Genomic DNA, 15,841 nt, shown 5'->3' with positions numbered 1-15,841 from the left:
CAGATGTAACATTAATTCCTATTGTGGTCCCCAGACGCAGCTCGTTTTTTCCCGATCTCCTCGAATTTCCATACGTCTTTTCCGGTCTTCCACATGAGAATAAAAAAGTGTATTGGTGACTTACCTCTTTTGCACAGCAGGTTTAGTGCTACCATTATTCTTAAACTGAAACCGCTCGACGTGGTGCCCGATTGTCCAATGACTGTCCTGTGAACCGTGCATGTTGGTGATGAAATGTTAAACAGTTCTGGGAGGTGGGTAGGGTGTGCCATCTTGTTCGTGGTGTAGTTAAGTTTTAAAGGGCTTGGCTTTGACAAACCTGTAGTCTCCAGTGCTTCATTACCTTTTAATTCTCTGGGTGAATAAGGTGCATTCATACCAACTGATCCGAACTGGTGTTGAATCCTGGGGCCTGAAATTAGCATTTTAAATGTTCTCATTGCTTTAAAACACACTGCACTCTAATGTTGTCTTTTATTCATTGTTTTTCAAATAAAATGTATAGATTAAAATAGTCTCTATTGGCAGAAGTGGGTTTTGAATGAATTTGCGGTCACGGTTCAATCTAAATGCATTGTTAATTGTTAAACATTTGTTGCTTATTCCAATGATTGTCAAAATACTAATACCATAGTGAGAAAAAAGTCACTCTTAAATGAGTGATGTTCTACAATGAGATTGGACATGGGCCTTCATCTGAATAAAAGATCCTGGAAGCCCAAACACACACATTTCTGGTACATTTTTGTACATTTCTGAATGATAAAGCAATATTTCTATGTTGTGTCATTTGTAATGCTTTGTGGACTGGGTGGTACACTGCATATGCCCAACAGGCCCCAGTAGAAACATAAGGCTTGTGAACAAGATGGTATGCATTCTGACCCCATAGGCCCATACCATCAAAGGTTTGTGCGACAGGTCGGTTCTCTGGAAAAGATTCAAAGTCCGGGGCTGGTGAATAATACGTTTTTTATTGCAATAATATTTTGGTCCAGAAGAGCAATGCACAAGACAAAGCTAAACCATTATCGGTAAACCATTATCTTGGTCAACTCTCAACCAAGTTTTACTGATAACCTGGCATGGTGTGTTTATTTTCAATAAGCATTTAACTATCATTAATTTTAACTGATACATATCATCATTCATTAGTAAAATAAATCATCATACAAACTGCTGTTGTTAGTTCATTCTTATTATTTGGTATACATATGTTTCATTTGGTAGGCGACACGGATGGTGCAGTGGGTAGCACTGCTGCCTCACAGCAAGGAGGTCCTGGGTTCGAATCCCCGTCGGCTGGGGCCTCTCTGTGCGGAGTTTGCATGTTCTCCCTGTGTCTGCGTGGGTTTCCTCCCACAGTCCAAAGACATGCAGGTTAGGCTGATTGGAGAGTCTAAATTGCCCGTAGGTATGAGTGTATGAGTGTATGAGTGTATGAGTGTATGAGTGTATGAGTGTATGAGTGTGTGAGTGTATGAGTGTATGAGTGCATGAGTGTGTGAGTGTGTGAGTGAATGGTGTGTGTGCCCTGCGATGGACTGGCGACCTGTCCAGGGTGTATTCCTGCCTTTCGCCCAATGTATGCTGGGATAGGCTCCAGCCCCCCTGCGACCCTGTTGAGGATAAGCGGGTTCAGATAATGGATGGATGGATGGATGTTTCATTTGGCATAAGGTCCAGTAGTAGTACTATCTTTTTCTTTGATATACATATGTTTCACATTTGACATAGGCTCATGTACACATGGTTAGCTTCCAGAACAACCATTTGCACTGGGGCCTGTCAAGGCGCAAAGTTAGATTACATGCAAACTGCATATATTCAGCAGGTGTCTTTTAAGTCATAAATTTGCATTTACAAAAGCAGAAGTTCAAACAGAGGCTTGCCACCGATTGAAATCATATTCCTTTCTTCCTCAGCAACAGCCCCCAACTCCCCCACCTTGTCTGTCTAGCTCAGCTTTTCGGCAGAGTTCGTACAACACACAAGGCACTCCTTTTAGTTGAAAGATTATTATTGTGAAACAAACATATCATAAATGATAAATGAAAAATAAACACTTAAATCGTACACAAAAATGTTGGTTACGAAAGATTGATTATAGGCCTTTGATTACCTTTAGAGTTTATTATTGGCGGTTGTAAACATGATGACCAGATGTGCCAATGATGGTCAAGGAAGCCATTTTGAGGCTAAGAAATAAGTACAGAAACATATACAGTCAGGACATAGACCAAATGTCCAAACCAACCTTTTTAGAGCATTCTTATTCTTTCTTATTGAATACACCTGTCTAATCAGAAACCGCAGAGAACCCAACTGTCCAATTACTTCTAGTTCCCTAAAATGGGAGGGCTATGTATAAAAAGGGCTGTAACTCCTACAATTATCTCTGGATATAGTTGTAAATGCCCTGAAATTAGAAGTAATTGAGGCTTATATGTGGAAAGATGCTATGTTATGATGGTTATTGGTACATTTGGGACCTGTTCACCCTCTCCGTCTCCGTGTCATTGGTTTTTGCTGAGCTATGCTTCATTCTGCCAGGTTTTGAATGGCCTGCACTGAATGCTTGTATACATCCTGCCGTTGTTTCTTACAGGAGACGAGTGAGCGGCAGTGAGGAGGAGGGATTGGTTTCAGCACTCCACCTCCTCTGTCCTGTTCGCCGGCAGGTTCATTTCTGGTGACGAGGCTCACAACCTGTCACTAAAACTGGCTCAAGAAACTGAAAGGCCGTCTTGTGCAGACCCGTCCGCTGTTTTAGGGACGCTATTACTTGGCCAAAAAGGCACTGGTCGTGTGTCAAGTGCTCATGTGCAATTTTATATTTGAGTTAAGATCACTGGTGAACACCAAACCCTTGAAAGTTCACATGTCAGAGTAGTGGCGATAAAACTGAAATATGAAAACAATTCACATTTTTGTTACAATTTTTTTATTTTTTCACCTAGGGCAGAATTTTACAGAAAAGTCCAGCTACTGCTTACATGACTAGATTAGTATATGGTTATATTCATAGAATTTTCTTTGTCAAAATTTTATCACCAAAATTTTCACGTTTGTAGTGCTACATTCCCTGTGTTAAAATGGATCAGTTGTTACTATGGATCCATTCAAAAACACGGATTGGGTTGCTGGATGGCTCATTTTGGTAAGGCACCATGCTGTGGTACACAGATGAGCCCCACGGTCTCGGATGATTGTGGCTATGGCTGGTAGTTTCACTGGACGATGCACAACTGGAGATTGTGTTGCCCAGAGTATGGGAGGGTTCAGGTGGACTGAATGTAAAAGCCACACAGGAAAGGTCTTCCTCTGATTCCACTCTATGGGCTTTCTAATTGTTTATTTTTCTTTGCCTGAGAACAAGGATAAATTATATAGATATATACATGATCAACCTCCGGATCCACCTTTCCCCAACTGCCACACATCTGCCACTTTTGTAACATGGCTTCAAACCGACTTATGAAGGAGCAAGGACATTCCATTTGCCTAATTCATATTTTCTTCATTTCCCTGTCTTCACCTCCTTTTCTGGCTTCCTTTCCTTGCCTCCCCATGATGGGTGGAGCTAGGGCAAGGAAACGACACTAGGAAAGGAAGAAGGGTGGAAAAATAAGCCCAATTTGAGCTTAGTTGTAGCCTGTGGTGTGAACAGAAGATGGCTAGTCTCATCACTTGTTTCGTAGGAGAACCGTAGATATCTACACTATCAGCTATGTGGTCAGTGCGTAAAGGTTTGTTGGTAATTGGACATTGTCCATGAGGTGTAGCTTCAGGTTTCATTTCATTCATATTTCTTTTTCCACCCAGTTCAACAATATCTGTTTTCCTCTGAATGTATTGATATTCAAGTCATACACTCCGATGCAACAGCAAATTGCACTCCATTTTACTACTGCTTTGCCTTTGATTTCTATGAGAAAAAAGCCAACGGGGAAACTTGAATCAATCCTCTCTCCTTTGTAATGCCGTTTGTAACTCACAGCACAACAACTTTAAGCAAGTGTGCCCCTTTAAGCAAGTCCTGTCAATTCACAACAATGCTAAATAACATGAATGAGAAGGCGTCTGTAGTTGAAGTTCTTCGTTCAGTTAAGGATAAGCCACGCGGCAGTGGGGTTGGAGTCCGGCCTCGGTCACGGCGCGTGGAGATTAGAGAGGGGTTCAGCGTGCTGAGAGGGGTCTGCTGCAGGCTGGTGAGTCTCCCCCACGCTTGGCGTCCGGCCAGAGGAACGGTCACAGGCTGAGCTGGGTGTGCACACCCACCGATCAGCTGTTGCTCTCATTAATAGGAGCCCAGCTGCAGATGGCTGTGTGAAATGTGCCATCCAGTACACATGAGGAGTAGGAGCCTGGCTGCTTCTGAACGGCACATGCCATGGAGTGCATTCGTCAAGCAGCCGAATGGAGATCATTGGCTGGAATTTTAGCTGGAGTACACTTTTCAAATGCCTTTTTGCCTCTTATTGGGGAGAAAAAGTGACATTAAAATCTTAATGTGTATTTTTAAAAAAGCAGAGTGTCTGCCCTTTTATTTATTCAAAACTTTGTTCAGACAGGTAGAAAGCAGCGTGGGTAACAGATAGAGCACTGAGAACAGCTGAGAGAGTTCCATGGTGGGGCTGAATCCACCACCCGTGTGGGGAATCACATGTGGCTTAAGACTCTGCTGCCCCACGGACTGCACCACCCCTCTGACCTGAGTGTACATTTTAAACCGCAACCTCAAACTGGCCCACTGGTGATCTTCAAGAGATTACTTCAGATAGCTTGTTAATGAAAGCTATTCAGAATAAATGGGCCCGTCAGAAACACTACAACTATCTTTCCCAGCAGTCGTTTCTTTCCCAGCTCTCGTTTTTTCATTCGTTTCACACCTGAAGGATAGGTATAGCGGAAGTAAGCTGTGAGTGGCTTGATTTTACATCACCTGTCACAGAGGGGGAGGATCCAGAGCCTTCTCTGGCGGTGGTGAATGGTGCTGTGAATGTGATTTTCTGGGCAGAGGCCTCTTTTTGGCTGCATTGGGAGAGGAGGGTGGGAAGCCGTGCCCAGTTCCAGTGTGCCAGTTTCCCCCAGTGCTGGCAGTGCTGCAGCTCCTCTGTGGCTGCCCTGCTCTGCCCGTGCTGGCTTCTGCCCACAATGCAGTGGGCCCGCCCGCCTCCTCAGTTCTGCCAGTCGCCTGTGGATGCGCTGGCGTCGGCGGAAATGGTTAGCATTTGACGCCGCAATGTTAATTCACCATACACTCAAATTCATCTTTATTACTGCTTTATTTATGAGCTGATTTATTTCCACAGAAGGCAATCCTGACACAAATATGATTTGCTGTCATTTATTTAATGCTCTTGCTTGCGTAACAAGGCCCTCATCATTGTTATTGCTGGGATTTGTGTTCACACTGCTACAATGAATAGAAATGTGAAATTCTATGGATGGAAGAATCTCACTAACTGCCATGGTTGCCCTGGTGCCTTCTGGGACCGTTTACTCATTATCCACATCAGAATGTGAATAAATGGCTGAGACTGGCTGTTAAACTTTCAAGATGCACAATATTTTCCAGATAGTTTCTACATTTTGCTAATTCACCATAAGTTAGCAAAGGCTATACAGTATGATGATCTAGACCTCTGTTATACACAACAGTAGATACTGTAAGTAGGGCAGTTTCCCATGTTTTTGGTGGTGTTATTGGTTATGTGAAGAACAATTGCTTAAAATGCTGTAGTTGACCCCGAAAGAGCCTCACAAACCATGCACACCAAGCTAATCTGCTGTTCAAACAAATGCAAGATTTATTCCATATGCTACTTGCCTGCACAGTAAGTCAATATATGTACTACAAACCATACATTACTGTGCATATATTATATTACGCTACATGCATTACAAAAGGCAGCAGCTATGTATATTAAATCTTGAATCCCGAGTAACTTTGTTATGGACTCTATAGCTGCTTGACTAGTCTCTTTCATGGAGACTGAAGACGCCATATCTGATATTTTCTCATCTGGGTAACTGCTCCATCCCCCCCCGTTCATCGTGCAAGGCCAGGGTAGTGCGGTAGGAGAGCTGGCCCACTAATGGAGCGTGCGGCTCTCTGTGAGCTCATCCGTGCAGACGCACGGGCGGAGATGGACGCGGCTCTTGTGGTTTCACCTTTGGAGAGCGCAGAGTTAAGTGGCTGTTATAAGAGATAATGGAGATGTGTTTAGCGGTGGGGGTGGGGGTGGGGGAGGGCGGCAGAGGACATCCCTCTGACCTTCAGGGCTCTTCTACGCCACGGAGACGCTCGTCGGTGCCGGTGACAGGGCTCTGCCCAGCTCCTCTTTGTCTCAGCTGCGTTGTCTTTCAGCCAATAGGCCGCTTGGTACAAAGTGCCGGGGGGCTCTTAGAAATTATGTTGCGCGCAGAATTATTTTGCCATGCTGCAATTCTGAAAATGCATTAAAATGTTGGTATATGCACTAGCGCACACATGCACTTATGCACACACGCATACACACACAGATACAAACATGCCCAGGCGCACATACACACACAGATACAAACATGCGCATGTACACACGTGCACGTACACTCACAAACACACATACACAGACACAAGTATATATGACATCAGTCTTTGTTATTTTTATATAAATTATTAACACTTTTTAGGTAGTGCCATGTCCTACAATTAAGAGGTAAGGCAATGTTGTGGGTATCACACATGAACCTGTGTAGGATGTACAAGTTTATTTCTGTGCTTCCTACACAGATGATTTCCATGACACGTACAGTACAGTGTACAATTTACTTACCACAGATGACACTGATCATCATCTGGAGCCTTTCTAGGACATTTATAGAAGCCAAGCTATTTATGAATATGTCTGTCTTCATTTAGTCACTTCTATAGCATGATGCACTACAGTTCAGATGCAACATTTGCACCCAGTGAGCACTTTATTAGGTAGACCTGTACACCAGCTTGTTAATGCAAATATTTAATCAGCCGATTATGTGGTAGCGACTAAATGTATAAAAGCATGCAGATGCGGTCAGACCAAATGTCAGAATGGGGATGAAATGTAACTTTGACTATGGAAGGATTGTTGGTGCCAGGCAGGGTGGTTTGAATATCTCAGAAACTCCTGATCTCCTGCGATTTTCATGCACAACAAAAACAAAAAACATCCAGTTGTTAATGAGAGAGGTCAGAGGAGAAGGGCCAGACTAGTTGAAGCTGACAGGAAGGTGACAGTAATACAAATAACCACGCATTACAACAGTGGTATGCAGAAGAGCATCTCTGAACACCATAACATCATAGCTCTAAGTGGATAGGCTACAGCAGTAGAAGTAAAAAAAAAAAAAAAGTGTAATAAATACCTAATAAAGTGCTCACTGAGTGAACACAATGCTTTGTTATAGCATGCTCTAGCTGTAAAAACAAACGATTTACAATAACTGAAGAACGGCTGTCAGTGCTGGATAATAAATCCACATATTTGCTTTCATATATCACTGTCATTCTGCAATGAATAATTTGCCTTTGACAATGAAATGGTTCCTTACATAGTTGGTCATTAGGAGTTACACATTCTCAGTGTCAAAACCTGAGGATGAAATGCTCATGAAGACTATGGTCATTAATTGTAGCTATGAACAGAGGAGGCCCACTTTTTCTACAGATGAGTCTAGGTGTGTGATGTGTATCTCGTGTCTTTACTCCTCTCCCATGCTGCGCTGTCAATCATCTCCATCTTGATGTTAAATTGATGAGGATGTGATGATCAGTGTAAAGGTGCTTCCAATTAATGTCAGAGTTTGTCAGATGTACCGTCATATGCAAAGGATTTTCAATCATTTATATGTTGTGCATATTATGTAATATAATGATATTTTAATTTTAATATCGCATCACGGTGGTCTGTTGTGTAACCTCACAGCTGGTCATTCACCCCACATTGGGCTATGTGCCTTCTCCAGGGTACAGCAGTAGTCGGGAAATTAAACCAGCAAACTTTGGGGATCTATGTGCAGTTCCTTAATAACTACTCCACACTTTAGCTACCCCAGCCTTCTTGTTTTTTAGCCCTTTGAAGAGTAGGTTTTTTTGGAATGTTTAAACAAAATTCTAAGTCAGTGTTCTAGAGCTTTCAATTACCAGATGTGATTGTTATAGCAACGGTAGAATGTTCAGTTAAGAACAGAATGTTCTGTTTAGATCATTCTAATCACACATTTCTGATCTAACATCTGAGAGTGTATTCATTTGATGTACTTCAGTGGGCCCTGTAGCTCATGTGAAAATGACAGAAACGCAGAATGCAGCTATGGGATGCTGTAGCTTGTTTTGTTTGCCAATGGCTCTTACCTTGGCTGTGTTTTAATATTTAATAACAGTGGAGGACATGGCATATTTGCATTTACTTTTAGGCATTTAGCAGATGCACTTACAGGTGCTCAGAATGGCTTGCAAAAGTGCCGACATAAACGGGTCTTCTCTTGATACAGTAATGCATGTGCAGTGATTATTCCACTTACTGTAGATCATGATCAGTCAATGTGTCTCATGATTTAAAAATTGCTGGGGCACAAAACTTTCCTTTAGACTAATTCATCTCAAGTTGTTTTCATGGTAAGTGTTGGCTAGGCTACTTAGTGATTAAAACACTTCATTAATGGGTAATTGAATGTATAATTTAATGCAAAAAAGCTCTGTGTTACTTCAATTGATTAGTCCTAATATTGGCAAGCTTGTTTATTAAGAGAAATTAATGAAAACAGGTTGAGATCAATTTTTTTTTTTTTTTTTGGGTCCCGCCCATTTTTTGCTCAAGAGATGCCATTGGTCTTGATTATATTCGTTATAAACATCCTTGTTTTACTTTTTTAACTAGATTGGCATGTACCTTTGTTTTCACCGGATAAAAGTGGAGGTTCTTTCCATTTCCCCCCGTGCAGCACATTACTATTGCGACAGAGCCCTCAACATAAACAATATTTACATTAAAAAAATGTCAGTTTGAAAGGGATCTGTAATTGTTGTCTGGAAATCAAGCACCGAGGGATGTGCGGATGCTATGGATTACTTACCGGCAGTTAAATGGCAATGAGATGCATGGGCCGCGGAGCCTGCTTGCTGATGCTGATAATGTGTTTGAGCGGTTTGGGGATGAGGGATGGCATGTCGGGCAGGAAGAGGGAGAGCTGGGGCCTGTGGCTGGGTTTAATGGGCAGTTGAGGGGCGTGGCTGGGTTTAGTGCTGAGTTCATGCTTGTGGCTGGGTTTAAGTGGGGAGTGAGACCTTTGCTGTGCTTGGCTGTCATACACTGGATCTCTCGGTTTGGTTGAACGGTATTAAACTTCAGGGCTGCAGCCGGCAGTTACTCCGCACTCTGAGACAACCTTTCAGAACCACGGAGAGCTCATGAAACACCATCTTTTGGAGCTGGTTTGGCAATATTGTTTCCCTTGTTGACACTATTTGCACCAAATGGTCAGTGTCAAATCAGGCCTGACGGAGTTTAAACTTTCGATTCAGTTGAGAGACTGCGATTCTAGGTAGTTTACAGCTAGTGATATTGGTGTGTCCTATATTTAAATAAATATAAAAAAATATTACACCCATCATTATTGTTGTCCTCATCCTGCTGCAGGCATGCTTTATTGGATATGCTTTCAAATTGTTATCGCCCCATAAATAATACAAAAATAACTTTAAAATGTTTTGTGCCGAGACGTGCGCATTGGTGATGACGCATTGCGTCAGTAAACAACTGTGACAGTGTGTGATTGGACAAACTCCAGTGTGTAATTTTGTGCTTGGTGGTTATGTAAAAAATGGCATATCCTCCCCTGGCCCAACCCCCCCCCCCCCCCAAGCACAGACACACGCACACACACACACACACACACACACACCAGTCTAGTGTGAACGGACGAATGGATTGAGTTTTTGCCCGGTAAATTATCCTCTAGTCTGAGGAGGCCTACTTCAGGTGTGAGCCCCACCCCATGTTTAAACATATACAGTAATATACATAGTATGTGCTTATTAAGTTCGTTTTTTTTTATCCTGGTCCTATTCAAATAAAGGAAGGCTCACGTGCAGAAGATAGGCCATTAAAAATGGGAATTAATTGCACAATACGAGCCAAAGGCACTGAGTCACAAAGGCGCTGCCACATTGTGTCACGGTAAGAATCGGAATTAATGCAATATTGCACCACATTATGCTTATTATATATTTGCTTAGCAGACATAATTTTCTGGGCTAATTAACTAAAGGTGCTTTTTATCAATTTAAACCGCTAGATGTTTGAGGAAGCAATTAAATTTGAAGCCCATTTGAAACTCAAAGCCATAGCTATCTGGTTCGTTCCAATTCCATAGCCATTACACCACACTGCTTCCTTCTTAATCTGAAACTCTTTCATTTTGACTCACGTGATGAATGATAAACTCATGGGAGGTGGGAGAAGATGATTCAGTCCTACTCATCTTCGGTTCTTGCCTCCCTGCACGATTCCAGAAATGACCCTTTCTTCTCCGATTAGGGCGGAACTGGAAATGCAGTCTGAAGTTGCAGAGACGACGGAAAGGCCTAATCCGTGTCTCAGTAGACTCTGGGCTCGGTGAATTGCGATGGGCTTGCCTTCCTGTGAATATGAGATAAAAACAATGGAGCTAAGACGTCTGCATTTTCAACAATGACAAATTTGGGGCAATTTTAGATAAGTGTTGACGTATCCAAGGGCCTTGGGGACATTTATGTCTTTCATAACGGTTTGGATAAGCCCAGTATTTTCTGCATGTGTGCATATCCATCAATGATGAGAAGCAACATAATAGCAGAAGACACTGCCTTTATCCACGTATCTTCCATTTAAGTGTGTTGTGTGCAGATGCTTGTATGTTTTTGAGAGGTAAATATTAATAGAAATTCATTTAAATATGCTAAAGAGTGACGTGTGGAAGCCCACAATGGCCGGTCTCGATGGGTGCCCCTCAGCGAGAAGGGCACAGCTGCTCTGCTCTGTGTTGTCTCCGGCGAGCTCATTTCAGCAACATCTGAGCTGGCACGGGCCACGCAGTGATGGCTGGCCTGTCAGTCACGTCTCCCGGCAGTAATACCCTCCATCGCAGACCTTCAGAAATCCTTCAGCGCTCCGACGCTGGAATGCTATCGCAAGCACGCCAACGGAAGAGCCGCAACCGGGACGGATCGGCGTTAATATCCAGATGGCTATCGCTACGGGAACGGGTTCCCCTTTAAGGGCTCGCCGTGTCTCCGGTGTCCGGGAGCGGAAAGCGGTGAGGCGGGCCCAGGTCAGGGGGCTCTGCCTCGGTCTCTCGCCTCTGGGGAAACGGGGTTAGGGTTCAGAACCGTTTTAGGCCTCAGGAGAAATGAGCTTGGTGCTCAAGTGACAACATGGGAGCCGTAGTGTTTTCCCCACTTGCGTATGTTCCTGGAGCCCACTGAGAAGCTGTGACCTACAGCTGTTGTTGAGTAACACATGCCAACGTGATTTGTTTACACCCGAGATGCTTGCAATCCGTCAAAATGTCAAAATAAGTTATTATTATTGTTGTTGTTGTTGTTGTTGTTGTATTTTTGAAGCACCATTGAGTAATGTGCTGAAATAGTGTTGTGGAGGATGGTTCTGAAAATGGTCAAATGAACAGCTGGCCAGACACAGTAAATTGTGTTGCTCAATTTACCCCTTGATACTTACACAGCGCACATGGCAGCCTGGGTACATGGCTGGGACCTGGAAGGTTGGTGGTTTGAACCCCAGTGTAGCCACGATATGCACCACTGTTGGGCCCTTGGGCAAGACCCTTAACTCCACATTGCACTAGGGGGGTTGTCCCCTGCTTTGTCTAATCAACTGTAAGTCGCTTTGGATAAAAGCGCCAAGTAAATAACTTTTAACTTTTATTATTATTATGTGCTGTACTTTTACTCAGCTTTTTCCTTGGCTGACCACTGCTGTTCCCACTTTAATGCAAACTGCTTTATGTGTGATAATGTGTACTGCACAGTGTGCTCTGGCCAAGCACATTAAATCCCAGCCACGCTGTGCTCCTCTCTGCATTCGAGGGTGTCAGTACCTCACGTACATCGAAGTAAAGAAAACAAAATGGACTGCCTACCATCAAGCGCGGTCCCTATTAACTCCTTTTACCCTGCCGTAGCGTAGCTCCCTGTTCCACTTCCTTATTGTGACTGAAATTTCCAGCCTCTCGCCGCCTGGAAGTTTAGCTTTTCACCTCTACATTCAGTAAGGAGCTGTGCCCTGTCAGTCAATCCTCTCTGTGTCACGGCCCCGCTGTCAGTTACCATGAGCGTTATAGATCACCGTGACAGGAAGGGCATTTCCTGCAAGCTGTCTGAGATCACCGCTAACTGCACGTTATTATACGGGGCAAAGCTTTGCCATTGCAATTATCCATAGGATAAACTGTAATTCAGGTTTGACAGTAGTTAAGGATGGTTGCTGAGAGCAAACACATTTATTAGGGCCAGAAAACTTTTCTTCCCTCCATCTGTTTTTGCAATTGGAATTTAATCACCACAGAATGGGTGTTTTGGATGAGAAAATACAATATGTATTTGTTTTTCTGCAGGCAGATTTAATTCAGTCTTTTGTAATGGCAAGTGTGTGAAGTCGCTGCAGTGCAGATGAAAAATTTTACACAACACAAAAAATGGTATGCAGTTATTTGTAAACCAGGTGCTATTTTGCATAAACAAAGAAGCTAAACTGGCCATATTAGGAACCAAAATATTAGTAAATAAAAATCTGTCTTCTCCAGTGAAAACAAAACACAACAAACTGAAACCTTGTTTATATCCAGTATGTTGGTGCAAAAACATCAACCCCACAGCAAATCACCCTATGGACGTATATTACATATTTTTAAGTTGATACATGCTGAATATCCTGTTGACTACTACCAAAAAGCCCAATTCTGAGCAAGTTAAGTGGCAGGCAAGTGGGATTTTCAAAATGTATGACAACATAAAACATGTTTTCTTTCAGGCTAGAACATATATTAGATCGAAGGAACTTTCTAGACCCTGGCAAAGCTCTCTTAGCCAGCCGAGTCTCAACCCATATATGAATCAGCTGTCTCAGCCTGGGGTTGGATTCCCCACTGTGGCTCTCTCAGCAGTGTGGTCTCATCTCTGTCTAACCCTCTCTGCTTCCCCCTTCTGAAGAGCTCGCTTTTAAAGAGAATAAGTATTTTAGTGACGCTCCTTTAAAAATGTATTGTTGTTATTGTGTGCGTGTGTATCCTAGGTACCTAGGGGGATCTTGGTGTACACCCGCGTGCTGGTAAGAGTCAAGTCTACGCAATGCTATGAATACCTGTTGAGCATTTGTTCTGTCTTCTTACGTTAATTCTGTCACGGAACTAGTTAATGAAAACGCTGTGTGTGTGCGTGTGTGTGCGTGTGTGTGTGCGTGTGTGTACGTGTGTGTGTGCGTGTGTGCGTGCGTGCTTGTGAAGAGAATGTATTGACAGGGGAATCACATATGAATAATTAATTGGTCAATACAATGCAGTCATTTGTTATGTGGACACCAATACATCTGTTTGATGTTATGCACTTTTTACAAGACAGTCTTGTATTTTTAAACAAATGACTAAAAATATTTCTCGGGTGTCCGATTGCACATGACTCCAGTGGGAGATCAAAGAGCAACTCCACAGAAGGAGAACCACCCCCCCCCCCCCCCAAGTCCATATGCACCAAGCTTGGGGATGCTTCTCCTGCAAGTACATTCATAATCATTTAACTGGACTTCATTTATCGCTTGTGTGAGTAGGCAGGTTGGAGTGTTCCAGCCAGTCAGCTACAGCTCATAACAGAGTCCTACTTGGTCCTGCTCAGCCCTGAACTGCAACTTCACTTTATGGCTCAGTGGCACTAAGAAGGATTTAACAAGCAATTTTTCCAAACGAGCTACTTTTTATTTAATAATACTTCAGACTCTCATATGCTTCCATTAAATGCCTCCAAATAGCTAATTAAACCGTGTTTTGCTTTCTTGAGTATATGCCTGAGGGTCTCCATGAAGCAGTTCCCCTACTAAAATGTGCATCGGATCAGGCTTTCTGGAAAAATGTCACATTTTGCGAGATGCAATCTCTCACGGGTTGTAAACAACAGCTGCAAAGATATTTCCAATCCGGGAAAAAAACCCAAAACCCATGTGCAGGGAGCTGATGTGCCGTTTTTGTGTGCGAGGAGTCCTTCTCACTTTTACCCATCTTTACTGGTATAAAATTACATTTTCATTATCTTTGGTTATTGTTCGTCATGGACAGACCTGATGGTAATATATTCAGATTGGATCTGCAGTATTTCATATTAATTACCTTGAAATTAGCACATGCGTTCAAAAACAGAAGCAGTGAGGGACTTCAGTGGATTCAAGGGATTTAGACTAAAATCTGCCAGAGAGACACCCTGCATTTAGTGTCAGTAAGGGGAGAAAGTTCTCAAAGCCTGTAGATTCAGGAGGTTGTGCTCATTGCAGAACAGAGTGGTGTGTTGTTGGGGTGGCATGAGCTTGACTGCTGAGGAGTTATTATTCTTGTCCCTCCTCAACACACTCTGGGTTAATTAAAGCGGTCAACAACACCGTTTTGAATTTTCCATGTTATTTACATAGCCAAAACAAATATTAATGCAAAAATGTAACTACTCCATTTTGGCAAGAGTAAAATCAGTACAACAAATCCACCTCAACCTTCGCAACAGTCGGGAAATTTGATGAAATGTAAAACACACACACACACACACACACACACACACACACGCATTAAAATCTGTGGCACACAGGGACAGAAACTAGTCAGACTTTTCTTGTGAAAGATAACACGTCCTATACTACAGTGTCCCCATTACTGCAAAGGTGGTGAAGGAAGTTCATACAATGTTTCGAAAGTTTATACATTTCAACCAAAGCAAATACGGTATGTGTGTAATGTCAACAGTACACAGGTGGGAAATATCGTGGTGAACTTCAGTTCAGTGCACTTCTGTGGAGCTGCTATTGTGAAATGTAAGGATGAGGTACTGTAATAATGACTTGTATTTATCAAGTGGTTTTCGGTCAAAGATCTCAAAGTACTTTGCATTGAAGTGGGGAAATTCATCTCATCTCTTTCCAATGTGCCAAGCACAGGCTGGTTTTACAATGGAACAATACCTCTTTCTTACCTGATTAGATGCCATTATGGCATATGGCAAATTACGGCACCAGGGTAATTATCTCAACACAGATCTTTAATCACCTCAGTGATTTACGTAAAAATGCAAATGAAGCACCTCATGTAGTACTGTGTCCCTATCACTGCGAGGGGCGCTCCTACTTGTATGTTCTCCCTGTATGTCCTCTTAAAGTACCTGCCAGGGTAACTGGACATGCACAACTAGCGATTACTAAATGAGGAGAATGTTTTCCATAATAAAAAACGCAAAAAATATCTTTATTTCACCGTGCTTTATAACATGCTAGCTAACATTTAGCATTATAATGGAAAACAATGAAAAGTTAGAATTAAATGGCAAATGTTGATTTTACAGTTCTTTAGCTTTGGTTAATATAATGCGATATGGAATATTTCAAAGCAATTGTACACCTTTAATCTGTATTACAGTAATGGAAAAACACATTGATGGCAAATCAGAAAATGAGGGTACTACTATTTGGGATTTTACAATGTAGGAAACGTGGAAAATTACTTCACAGATTTAAAAAAAGATTAACAGCATGGATTCTTTCAGAATTATCATCGCAGCAGTGTGGGCCCA

At 42.5% G+C, this 15,841-nt stretch overlaps 1 protein-coding gene across 4 annotated transcripts in view; it reads left to right on the top strand.

Moving 5' to 3' along the window:
- Positions 1-15,841, top strand: part of LOC133116402 (calcium-activated potassium channel subunit alpha-1) — a 173,852-nt gene that overhangs the window by 1,177 nt on the left and 156,834 nt on the right. The gene's annotated exons all lie outside the window — the stretch shown is intronic.

This window comes from Conger conger, chromosome 2, assembly GCF_963514075.1.
Source record: "Conger conger chromosome 2, fConCon1.1, whole genome shotgun sequence".
NCBI classification, from domain to species: Eukaryota; Metazoa; Chordata; class Actinopteri; order Anguilliformes; family Congridae; genus Conger; species Conger conger.
This window is presented reverse-complemented; position numbering and strand designations above follow the sequence as displayed.